This window comes from Prionailurus viverrinus, chromosome B1 (assembly GCF_022837055.1).
Source record: "Prionailurus viverrinus isolate Anna chromosome B1, UM_Priviv_1.0, whole genome shotgun sequence".
NCBI classification, from domain to species: Eukaryota; Metazoa; Chordata; class Mammalia; order Carnivora; family Felidae; genus Prionailurus; species Prionailurus viverrinus.
This window is the reverse complement of record NC_062564.1, coordinates 191,274,368-191,288,212: the sequence shown is the minus strand read 5'-3', so window position 1 is coordinate 191,288,212 and position 13,845 is coordinate 191,274,368. Positions and strand designations below refer to the sequence as shown.

The following is a 13,845-nucleotide window of genomic DNA, read 5'->3' as shown; positions in this document are numbered from 1 at the left end:
TTTGCTATCTCTTGTGCCAATGTTCTGTGTACTTCATATGCAGATTTTTGTTTGTTTTAGTTAAGATAGTTACCTTTTTGCCTATTTTATAGATCAGGTGACTGAGAATTGAAGAGGTGATGTATTTTTCCTGAGGCAATGGGAGTGATTCAAAGCAATTCTGTTTGCCAGCTGAGTTCTTGCTTTGGTGCATGTGAGGGTCCACATCATGAATTATGATAATGAGGGAAACTTTTACCAATGGTAGCAGATGATGGGCCGTTTGATCAAAGTCTCATTATGGGTAGCTGTACAATTGCTTCACTTGTCCCTTAAATAGACTAGAAATTTTTTGACAGCAAGTGTTCTGTGTTATCTGAGATTCTCATCCCTACACTCTCAAGAAATAGTCATTGAATTAAAAGGAATGAAGGAACGGAAGCTTAGGGAGGCTTAGGGGCTTGTTTAGTCTCCCAGGGCTGGTTGGTGGATGAGCTGAGACCTAGTGCCCTAATTTGTGTTCTGATGCTTTTCTCCAGGTCACATTTTGGTGAATTTACAAATGGGGAATTAAAGTAAGAAATGGAAAATATTCTTGTATAGTAGTTTCTCAATGGTTAGCAAAAATTAGAATACACTTCTGTAATTTCCATTCCAGTCTATACTTATTGAACAGAACATTTATTCTTTACTCATAAATTATTGATCATTTCTCTACCTCTACTTTGTCTCCTCCTTCAAACTACTTTGTCACAGCTCATTAATCATTAAAAATATAAAAATACACTCATATAGGGTCTTTTTCCTTCATATATGGTCTTGAAGGATAATAAATCTCGGATGCGTTGCATAATTTTGAAAAGACACTTTCCCCTTAAGTATTCTGTTTGTAATTGGTGAAAAATGCATTTTTCAAGTACCCCAAATATGCTTATACTTGCTGGTGATCAACGCTGAAGCAGACACTGATGATTTTGCATTCCCCAAGAGAATGTAATGATCTCAATGACTCTGTTTTCCATCCATAAGTTGGAAGAAAGATAGCTACATAATGGGTGTTCTACATTGCCTTTACCCATTGTAAAACACAAAGTCTCAGTCTTAAATCTATCTTAAAGTATTTAAATATTAGGATGTGGAAAAATTTCACATTCATCAAACTTCATTTTCCTTGACTCTTCAGAAAGCACTACTGTATTTATTGTCTTAATATGTATGTTGCATACCTTGACCCTTTCATTTTACATTCCTCATATCAATAATATCACTAATAGCAATAGGCTTATAAGTCTTGATAACATTTTGCATATTTTCTTCCTTAAGAGTTGGCTAAAGAGTGACATTAGCAAAATGGTAGCATAGGAGTTTTAGCCCTCATCTGTCACACCCACCCCCTCAACATCAGTTTAAAGAACTATCTAGGGGCTCCTGGGTTGCTTAGCGGGTCAAGCATCCGACTTCAGCTCAGGTCATGATCTCAAGGTTTGTGGATTCGAGTCCCACGTCAGGCTCTGTGCTGACAGCTCAGAGTCTGGAGCCTGCTTCAAGTTCTGTGTCTTCCTCTCTCTCTGCCCGTCACCCACTCATGCTCTCTGTTCTCTCTCTCTGAAAAATGAATAAACATTCATTTAAAAATTAAAAAAAAGAACTATCTAGAAAAAAATTCTAGGGGAAAGATTACAGCATACAAGTAAAGCACAGAAATAAGACAAGACACACTTAAGAGGGTAAGAAAGATAGATTCAAATTATTCCCATAACCCACCCTCTTTCAAGCCCAAGCATCCCAGTACAGAGAGAGACACCTACCCAATCGCAGGGGAGTGATGTGAGCACCCAACTTCACCACAGTCCCCAGAACCACCTCACCCCAGCACCATGCCAATTCCTGATGGCATTTTCCACAGAAATTTAAAAACATCCTAAAACTCTTAAGGAACCATAAAAGACCTCAAATATCCAAAGCAATCCAGAGAGAGAACAAAGCTAGAAGCATCATAATTCCTGATTTCAAATTTTATCACAAGCTATAGTAATGTAAAGAATATGATACTGAGGGGTGCCTGGGTGGCGCAGTCGGTTGAGCGTCCGACTTCAGCCAGGTCACGATCTTGCGGTCCGGGAGTTCGAGCCCAGCGTCGGGCTCTGGGCTGATGGCTCAGAGCCTGGAGCCTGTTTCCGATTCTGTGTCTCCCTCTCTCTCTGCCCTTCCCCCGTTCATGCTCTGTCTCTCTCTGTCCCAAAAATAAATAAACGTTGAAAAAAAAATTAAAAAAAAAAGAATATGATACTGATATAAAAACAGACATAGAGGTCAACAGAGCAGAATTAAGACTCCAGAAATAAACCTATGCATATATGGTCAACTAAAGTTTGACAAGGAAGCCCAGAAAAATCAGTGGGGAAAGGATAGTCTCTTCAATAAATAGTGTAGGGAAAACTGGCTGCTCACATGTGAAAGAATGACATTGGACCCTGATTATACATTACTCTCATAATTAACTTGATATGTATTAAAGGCTTCAGTGTAAGACCTGAAACCATAACAGTTCTAGAGGAAAATATAAGGAATGATTTCCTTGACATTTGTCTTGGCGTTGGCTTTTTGGATATGACATGAAGTGCTCAAGCAAAAATAAACTAATAGGACTACATCAAACTAAAATGACTTCTACACAGCAAAAGAAGCAATCAGCAAAATGAAAAGTTAATCTTGGAAGGGGAAAAATATTTGCAAACCATACATCTGATACGGGGTTAATAAGAACTACATGAGAAACTACAACTCAATAGCAGAAAATAAAAATTTAAATTTTTTTGTAAAAAGTAGGCAGAAGACTTTAAAAGACATTTTTCCAAAGAAGACATACAAATGGCCAATTGGTACGTGAAAAGATGCTCAACATCACTAATAATCTGGGAAATGCAAAACAAAACCACAATGAGATATTTATTACCTTACACTTTTTGGTAAGACTATTATCAAAAATTCAAGAGATGATAAATGTTGGAGAAGCTGTGGAGAAAAGGGAACCCCTTGTGCGTTATTGGTGATAGTAAATTGGTATGGCCACAGTGGAAAACATTATGGAGTTTTATCAAAAATTTAAGATTAGAACTACCGTATGATCTAGGAATCCCCATCCTGGGCATATATCTGAAAGAAATGAAATCACCATCTCAAAGAGATATCTGAAATTTCATGTTCGTTGCAGCATTATTCTCAATAGCCAAGACATGGAAACAACCTAAGTATCCATCATCAGATGAAGAAATAAATAGATAAGTAGTATATAATTTTTTTAAGAAAAGAAAGAAATCGTACCTTTTACAACAACACGGATGGAACTTGAAGACATTATAGTAGGTGAAATAAGTCAGACAGAGAAAGACAAACACTGTATGTTCTCTTACATGTGGAATCTTAAAAAGCCAAACTCCTAGAAATATAAAGTAGAATGGTAGTACCAGAGTTTCAGGGTCAGGGAAAATGGGGAGATGTTGGTCAAAGTGTAAAAAGTTCTAGCCATAAGAAAGTAAATTTAGGGAATCTAACATAAAGCATAGTGACTACAATTAGCAATATTTTATTATATACTTCAAAGTTGCTAAGGGAATCAATCTTTAATATTCTCACCACACATTAAAAAAATGGTAATTAGGGGTGTCTGGGTGGCTCAGTTGGTTAAGTGTCTGACAGGCTCAGGTCATTATCTCACGGCTCGTGAGTCTGAACCCTGCATCAGTCTATGCTATCAACTCAGAGCCTGGAGCCTGCTTCAGATTCTGCATGTCCCTCTCTCGCTCTGTCCCTCCCCTGCGCATGTTCTCTCTTCCTCTCTCTCAAAAATAAATAAAAACATTAAAAAATAATAAAATAAAATAAAATAAAATAAAATAAAATAAAAAATGGTAATTATGTGATGGAATGGAGGTGTTAACTAACCTTATTGTTAGAACTATTTCACAATATATATACATATATCTGTCAAATCATGTTGTATATGGTAAACTTTTATATGTTGTATGCCAGTAACAGTTTGATATACAAAGCTGGAAAAAAGATCATTACCTGAACAATCAATCTGTATAGTGTCAACTAAAGAATACCACTTAAAATCTACCTGCACATCTAACAGCATGGATTCAGAATTACACTTTCCCCGTTGCATGCCTAGCTCTTGATATCCTTGCAGGGACAATTTGACTTCACATGTAGACTTTACAGAGTAGAATGGCATTGATTAACAATGATTATAATTCACAGGGGAAACATATGAGATAAGCAATAGTGTGTGTCTACAGGTAACATGACATAGAACATTACTGTGCCTCATCCATTGTAATTTGATATTTATTGGGCACTTTAGGTATCAGGTGTCATGCTAGGTGCCAGGGATATAATAATGGCTAACACACTCATCACTGTATGGAAATGTATTGTCCAACCGGGAAGGCAAACAAATATAGAAGAAGCTATAATACAAGGTGAAAATTAGTCAAGGGGGGGGGGGTTCCTCTGATATTATCTACACCAAGTTGTGAATAGTGCGCAGGAGTTAGCTAGGTAGGAGGGGATGGGGAAATTAATCCAAGTTGAAAAAAACTACATGTGGGAGAAGCTAGGCAGGAGAGAACTCAGCATTTCTAGGGAATTTTGAGTAGAACTGAATGACAACAGTGAGGAGTTAAGTGTTTAGAGAGAGCAATGAATAGGAGGCTATTATCCAGGCTCTACTCAACCATGATCCCCAAAGTAATAGTGACCATGGAGAGTATAAATTGGGAAAGGACTCATTGGATTGATTTGGATTGATATTTCAGCAAATTTTTAAGCAAAATTTTATTCTCCCTATAATTTACTATCTGATAAAAGTGTTTTGTGCAATATAGTACCAAAACTATCAGGTATCTATTATCCATTTATCTACATTTTATTTACAGAGCCCATCATAGAGGCTCCAATATCCTGGATCATCAAGACTGGAGGACAGAAGTATACAGAAGCTCCAAAACCTAAACTGATAGAGAATAATCACCATATAACTCAGAGGAAAAAGGTGTAGGAGATAAATATGTTTATATTATACATCAACTCAAGAGGTCATGTGAGAAAATATGAGAAGAAAATAACCATCTAACTTAATAATCATGAGTCAAAAAAAAAAAACCTTTTTGTGTCAGGAGATTCACAACAATAATATTTGTAATAATGAGTAAGTGGAGCAAATAGAATTGTCTGAAAATAGTGACCTGCTTAGCTACCACATGGCATATATTCACTATGGGATTTTATGCCACAACTGAAACTCTTCTGCTTCCATTTCTGCCTTTAGTCTAGCAAACTCGTGTTGGTAGCCTCAACTTGCACCAGACTGTAGGGTTCTTGCTTGTTGTTTCGGTGTTTTGTCTTATTCCTATTGTCAGTAACAGTTGCCCTACATTTTCTCTCAATCTCTAAGCCTCAAGTCCTTTTGTTTTAGCCTTCCCTAAACCCCTCTCATGAAAGTTAAAGGTTCATTTATCAGTGTCTAGTAATAACTTACCTGCTTAGAGAGAATTACATCCTAATAAGTACTAAAACCTTAAGTTTACTATGGAAGTATTATAAGCATCAGGGAGTAAATGGAGGTAAACTTCTGGAGACTGGGTCTATACCATTGAACCTGAAAACACCGTACAGCATGCAGGTGGTTTTGTACAGCGCTGGCCATTCTCACTTCCTTCTGTTTAAAATTGAGGAGCGCCTGGATGGCTCAGTCGGTTAAGCATCTGACTCTTGACTTTGGCTCAGGTCATGATCTCATGGTTTGTGAGATGGAGTCCAGCATCAGGGTCTGTGCTGACAGTGTGGAGCCTGCTTGGGATTCTCTCTCCCTCTCTCTCTGCCTCCCCCACTCACACTTTTCTCTCTCTCTCTCTCAAAATAAATAAATAAACTTAAAAAAATTGAGGTATGGTTATATTAGTTTCAGGTATACAATATAATGATTCAATATTTGAATGTATTGCAAAATGATCAACATAATAAATATAGTCACTTATAATAATATGTCTGTCACTATACAGTGACAATGTTTTTTTCTCATGAGAACTTTTAAGATCTACTCTCTCAGCAACTTTTAAATATGCAACACAGTATTATTAACTATAGTCAGTCACCATGCTGAACATTATATCCCCAGGAATATCACACTTCCTCTTCTTACCATCATTCTTCTCATTTTACAGATGAATGAAGTGAGACAAAGGAAGGATTAGTAAAGCTGAGTGCCCAGCTCAGGTAGTCTGCAACCAGTCCATGCATTTATGCCCTATACCACAGGGCCTCCCCATAATTTCTTTTGCAATCATTTCTCATTGCAACTTACTCATCACATGTGGTGGTTGGTGTTTCTGGCCACAATCCTGTATACAGTATTTCACATTTTCTCTCTTGCTCAGCTACTTTGGACGGCCAGTGGCATATTCTATCCCCAGACACTTCCAATTATCCATCCCCAGACATTTCCAATGCTAACATTCTACATTTGAAGTCAAATGTTTTGCATTTATACTTGTCACTGATATAAAGAGATATTAAAAAGGAAATATACATCTCTTAAGAGAAAAAACACGCACTTTATATATTTCTTGGGGCTTGGCTGATTCAGTTTGGATTAAAATTCTTTACTATCCATTTGAACAGCTTATATTTTCCAGAAAATTACTAACAACACAATAGAATGATGGCCATGAACACTACCAACAATTTTGCATTTTGACACCCAATTTTAGTTTATTGATCCCCAATATTCATTTCATCTGAAAACTGCTGTCTGAAATTAATATGCTTTCTAAATGAGAATAGTAGCACCAATTTGATAAAGTGAAAAACGGAAAATGGCATCTCAAAGTCTAACCATTAATGCCAGTAAAGATAGAGACCAACTTTTAAACAGAAGAGGCACCATGGAGTGGCAGAAATTGTTTTCTTTGATAATAAAAAGAAGATTCATCTCCTGAGACAATAAGATCATGAAAATATAAGTAACCTTTGTCTTCACTTGGTATTCAGATTTCCATCTCAGGCTTACTTTTTTTTTTCTTTTCCAGTAAAGTTATTACCTTTCTTGAGGGTTGAGTTAAAAATTAACTGTCTCCTTGTACCTTTTACTATCATTAAAAAGTTCATCCTCACATGAATGATTTAACGATTGCTTTCGTGTCCGTGTTTGCCTGTATTGATTAACCTTCAAGATGGAGGCTAGTGTATGTATGGAAGATGTTACTAGTGTTCATTGGAGTTGTTGTTTCTTTTTTGTTTTGTTTTATTTTTTTTTTCCCCTTCTGGATTCATAAGAAGATAGTATGTCCCTGTTCCTATTAAGTTAGGAGTGGCCATGGGATCATTTTAGCCAGAGAGTTTTAGGTGGAAATGACAGATGTCATTTCTGGGCCAGAGTATTTAATCACCAACAGTGAGACTCTACAGTGCTCTCTTCCCCTGCTGTCATGGCCAGTTATGTGGGCGGGGCAGCAATCGGGATGTCCCTGACTGAGTGTGACACACAAAGTCCCCATGGAAATCTACATTAGACAAAGAGCAGGAGCAAGGTAAAACCTTTATTATTTCATTGCCTCTGTGTGTGTGCATGTTTTAGTAAAATATTGTTTTTATTGCTTAGGTTATTCTGCCAAATGTTGGATTATATTAGTCTTTGATTTCACCACAATGCAACATTTATCTCAGTGCTAGCATATGCTAAGCATTCAAGACGTATTTTGAATTGAATTTTATTTCTCACATTTTGTCATTGTTTATGTATTAATTGGGTTATATAAATACTAAATTCCAATTGTTTTGTAGATTTTAAGAGTGTTTTTCAGCATTCAAAGGATTTCTTTTGAATGTCATTGAGTGTGTACTAATTTTTTTTTAGTGTAGGTACATGGAGTCCTTAGACTGTATAAGAATGTTACCCAGGCCTTTTTTGTTGTTGTTGTTATTTTCTTGTCATCTTACCCAAAAGTGCACCTAAATACTTCAGATATTGTATTAGAATCCAGAATTGTGACATTCTTTTTAGAAATAAAAAGAAAAAAAAGGAGCCTTTTTTCAAATCAAAATACTCTTAAATGTTCTTAGCATTTATTAGATGTTAAAATATTCCACAGTAAAATTCAACCTAATTTAATGAAACATAGCAAAGGCTGTACTCCAAAAATTTTTGAATCATGATTTGTTTTAAGAATTAATCGTATTGAGGCTAAGAAAAACTCCATCCATGTGCATAGCGATGCAGGATGCGTATGTTTATTTAAAAATAATCTTTATGAATTTAGGTAATCAAATACTCTAAGAACTCTGTATTTTGTGTGTGGGAGGTAAAGTCTCTCCAACTGGAGCACTATGTATGATCACCAAATTCACAATCCCATAGGGATAACATTTATTATCATAAAAAGTACTATAGCATTTGAAATCTGAGGTTAAACATTTACTACAAGGTTTACGAGGAGACTGTGAATCTCAAGTGAATTCACTGCATGAGAAAAGTGGATTTATTATCAAAGGCATGAAAGGAATTAGTCTTCTGAATGCTTAATACACTCTGTTCAAGCTTCATAATAAACTGTTCACCTCATTGCGTGCTATTCCAAAGTCTACAATGCAAGACATGTCTAACCTCTAAATTATAGTCCTTTTAAAAGCATGCCAATAAGGTAACTGATTCATATATATACATTATGAAAAAATCTGCCTAAGAACAGTCAGGATTATACCATTAACTTTTTAAAGTTATTTGGTAAGAATAGAATCTAGCTAACTTCTAATGTAAAGGGCTTGCCTTTAAATATGCAGTGTGCATCACAGACAAAGCATTCTAAATCTCAAAAGATCATTACAATATCAGAGATAAAATGGTGGGTACAGCTGATAATTTTTCAAAGCATCTTGGAGGATGCAAAACACATTCTGGCTGGTTCACAAATACAAGATTAGTTACTATGTGATTCGCTAGATTTTAAAATACAGAACTACCTCAAAACCTCACCACAGAAAAGGTCAATGAATCTGAACTGGCAATACCATGAGATCTTTGCTGGAATTTAATTAGCACTAAGTTCATATTCTGAAAACCTTTTGTTACACTGACAAAGAATAGAAAAGATACAGATGACGCTGGAGAAAAGCCCTTTCCTTTCTAATAGATACATCTATGATATATGATATATGATATATGATATATGATATATATATGTATAACATATATATCATATATATATACAATATTTTATATATCAATTCCATTGTAGATAATTAAAACTTCATCCTTGAAACAGTGAGAGAATAGAACAGAACATATTTTCTTCCTTGAAAAGCACTGTTTTAGCAGCAATGGAACAGACTGCTGAGGTCAGAAGGGTCCTGGAGCTAGACAGTGTTTGCGAAGCCAGGGAACAGGTTTTAGTGTGAAAGAAATTCCCCATGGCCAAATGATGGAAACATAAGGAAATTATTCTGATGAATATGAAACATGTTAAGCATTATTTACTTCTCGTGATAAAATAGTATAATGGGCCTTCATTTTACTACATGTAGCTTTGGGGGTGTACATTTCTCCAACAAACAACAAATGGGAAACCAAGTTGGAATTAGGCAAGCCCTGGGTATGGCATAAGGTAAAATGTCCACCCAAGCTGTGAGCTTGCCATTGAATTGATGTTGCTACAGGGTAAATAGAAATCAGTAGAGGAGAGGAACAAAAATAGTATAAGGAAATTGGTTTAGATGACCCTATTTTGGTCCCTGAGTTAGAAGCAAGCACACTTTTTCCTTCAGAAACTATGTTACCTTTCAACAAAAAAGGCAAAATGGATGACAGCCCGTGTCATGGCGATACATTCAGAGAGAGTAAGGAGATTCTCACTCTTTTCTGATTTATATCACCCACCAATACCTGACTTACCTATAAGTGTTCTTATCTCAATAATGTTAGTTATGAGAGTCTATTGCAAAAATTGTTTCACATATATTCTTCCCCCTCTACGCAGTTGTCTTCTTTCAGAAGAGAAGCTGTGTTTTATTTTTGAATCCCCAGAATCTGGTTCAATAACTGATGCACAATAGACTCTCCATTCTTGTTAATCTAAATGGATTAAGAGTAGGGATTCTGGGGTTACATAAAATAAAATTCAGGGAACGTTAGTGTCTTGTATCTTACATGCTTTTGTGCTTTGTACCATTTTTGATCTAAAGAAGAAGAAAAATAAAGAAGGAATGAGTTTAAATAAAAGATATTTCTGAAAGTGAATCCAAACAAAGTATCATGAAGTAATTTACAAGGGTCATTTTTCTACTAAAATTCTACTAAAAAACAGCATGACCTGGCAAAAACTGTATAGACAGGAAACAAAACCAAATGTGAAATGAGTGAGGAAAAAAAAACTTAAGAAAAATAAAATGGTCAGATTAAGACTTGTACCCAGAGTGGCCAGAATGATCAGCATCACACCTTCCTACTTGAGTCAACGAGATCAAAAAATGAAATGAAAGATCATCAGGTGACCAGCATTGGAAGTGTTTTGAAGAACAAGAGACTTAAGACTTGTTTTTAGGCCACTTAATGGAAGAAAACTGAAAGTCTTATAAAAAGAGTAAGAAGATACTGCAGCTTAGTATATGTGGTAGAACTTCAGAGAAACAAAATTTATAAAATGTGAATGTCCACGAACAAGGCTTATGTAACATACATGTGTATATTTAGGTCCAGACTTAGAAAGGGGTATAAAATATTTGAGGGGTGCCTAGGTGGCTCAGTCTGTTAAGGCTCTAACTTGGTTTCAGCTCAGGTCATGATCTCATGGCTCCTGAGTTGGAGCCCCATGTTGGGCTATGTGCTGCTTGTGTGGAGCCTGCTTGGGACTCTCGGTCTGTCTCTCTCTCCCTGCTAGTGTGCGTGCACACTCTCTCTTTCTCTCTCAAAATAAATAAATAAACTTAAAAAATTTTTTGAGAAATAAGAGTAGAGTCCTCAGATAAAAAGCGCAGAGTCAGAAACATCTAGAAACCAACCATGCTGAAAACTAAAAAGTAGATAAACATAGTACCAAGGTGAAGCAGAAAATGCTACAGGTGGAAGCCAAGAGTGACCATGAGCTGAAGTATATCCTATGTCACATACACGGGGGTAGCAGAGTAGACACAGGAATGTATGTGGACCACCATGGTGTCCAGGTGCAATATCCTGGAGATGTGATTTTTGCCCATGTAAATACTTTTATTACTTTTTGTTGTTGTGATTCTTTTGCTTTTGTTCCCAATCCCATGATGCTAGACGCATACACCGTGGGAGTAAAATGTGAGAAAAGGTGATACCAGGACACTTAGATTCAGAGAGAAATGAAATGCAGCATGTAAAAGGAAAGTTGTGTGAGAGAAAATCCAAGTATGGGGAGTAGAATAGCTACTTTTACTTCGCTGAAAGTCTACCTATCTTTAGGAAAAATATTTAAAAAAAAACTCACTTCCAAATATTCCAGATATTACCTTTACAACAAACCATGAGCAATGGACCTGACTGGGAAGAAAAAAAGTTTATATGCTTTTTTAGAAATCTTTTTGTCTAAGGTAGTTTACAAATTTCTAACACTTGAAAATGTGCCTTCGGCAATTTGGATAATTCATTACATAAAAAACTTCATTCCCCGGCAGTACTGGGACATAGGTGTCACTGCACAGCTCTTCCTTGGTAGGAAAGCTTGTGAGTGTTCTATTACCCAAACACTAGAAAATTTATATGCAGAGAAAGCAGAAATCAGGACCTGGCACTTAGAAGATGCAAATGAAAGAGAATCATAAAACATACCCATATTTCTCCAGGGAAACAATTCTTTGGCCGGAGAGGGAAAATGTCATGCTTGTTGAAATTTTGCTCCTGTGTTAATGTTAAATTATTAATACATGATTAGGGAAATTTTTAAGTGAAATTATCAGAACTAGTCTTCGATAGAGATTTTGGTATGCTCAGGCTATGTGAAACACAGGTGAACACATTTACATGTTGTAGTTTTGATGCTCATTTTCTCCTGAAAGTCATTAATTACCACAGAAGTTTCATAAAGGAAAGTGAGATTTCAGGACCGTCAGATCCCCTGGGGTCAGTGTAGCCCAGTAAGTCAGGCAGGGTAATGTTTTGAAATATCATCCAAAGTATTTTTCAGTTTTAAAAATTTATATTTTCTCCCTGGAATCATCTTGCAATTAAGACTAGGCCAAAGGGATTAGGTTTATTGCCATAGATAAGAGGCAGGCAGATACAGCCTAGGAAAAAAAAAAAAAAAAGTCAGTGCTCAGCTTTGAACTTCAAACCAAATGCCCCAGGTTGAGTTCTTTGGAAGCAGATGTTGAGACAGAGTTTAGCATGTGAGAAATTTATTAGGGATTCACACCTGTGGAAAAGAGAGGAAGCAGGATCAGGCAGAGGGAGAAGGAGGATTGCCATGCAGGTCACAGAAAGCCCTGGAAAGGTCAACCCCCAGGGAGCTGTGGGTGTACAGCCTCCTCAGTGGTTTGTATACAGGCCAACCGCTGATGGGTAAGGCGGCTTCCTGGGCTGAGGCTGCTGTTGACGGCCAAGGCTACAAATGTTTCCTTGAAGAAGAATCTGGCAATGCATCTCTGATTCTTTTATACAAATCTTAACCTATAAAAATCAACTTATAAAATCAACTTGTAAAAATTTGGTTACAAAAATCTAACCAAAATGTAGGGAATTAATCTCAGAGTAAGCCAAGAGCTAGAGGAAATGCAAGCTTGAAAGCAAACAAATTTACCACACCACTGACCAAGTCCTTCCAAGACTGATGAGACAGCTGAGGGAGGGGGAGAGAAGGAGACAGAGGTTTTACCATGATCTTCTCTTGCTGAAAAGCTCGGTTTTTGGAGTGCCAGTTTCTCGGCTTCCTGATTGAGCCTGGAAGTTTTGGCAGCCTCTGGGAGAAGCCTGCTACTCCTGGGGTCTGGGAGTAGAGCAGCAATGGCTAGAGAAAGGCCTGAGTTGAGTCCTAGGGCTTCCTCTTAGGGAAGTGCACACACCAGCCTCTGTGGGGAAGCCAGGTGAGGTTTCTGTTCCCAAGAGTGAGGGATTGCATGTTTTGTGAGAAACAGTGGATATGAATAGGCCTGAAGAAAATCACTCACACAAGCAGAGACAGGATCCACAGTTATTAAGTTTAGGTATTAGCACAATTGCCAAATAATTGGGGGAACTGCCATCTCTCAGGGAATCCCACCAGCAGGCCTCTGGATGACCAAGGCTAGTTAACCTAGTTACAAAACAAAGACTCAGGAGACTAGAGGTTGAGGTCCAGAGACAAAGGATAATGACACACCCCATATAAGGTTCAGAGGGCATTCTGAAAATACTGAAGATACATAAACCCCAGTCCTCACACTCCCACTGCACCCAACTCTCAGATGCCATCTTGGGGAAAGGATAGTAGAAGAAGGGATAGGACAGAAGCAGTCTTGAGAGCAAGTTCAGAAAGACTTTAAAAGGCTTTACGTGGAAGAAATGGGTTAAACTGAATGGGTTTAAACTAAAAGAGATAAGATACATTAAAACTGTGCCAAAATCATATCATCTAAATATTTTAAGTAGGATGGACAGTAGAATTGGACTGTGCGAAATGGTAGCCACTAAGCCACATGTGGCCAGTTAAATTAATTAACCAAAGTTAAGGTTAGGTAAATGGAGTTAAATAAAGTTCAATAAAATTAAAAATTCAGTTCCTCTTTTTTTCTAGCCACACTTTTGGATCCTAATAGTCACAAAGAGCTAGAAGCTACCATGTTGAATAATTCAGATACAGAACATTACTT

General features: G+C 36.9%; 1 pseudogene; it reads right to left on the bottom strand.

The window, feature by feature from the left end:
• LOC125164911 (probable ATP-dependent RNA helicase DDX10) overlaps positions 1-12,640 on the bottom strand; it is a 35,152-nt pseudogene extending 22,512 nt beyond the window's left edge.
• Between the last annotated feature and the right edge of the window lie 1,205 nt (positions 12,641-13,845).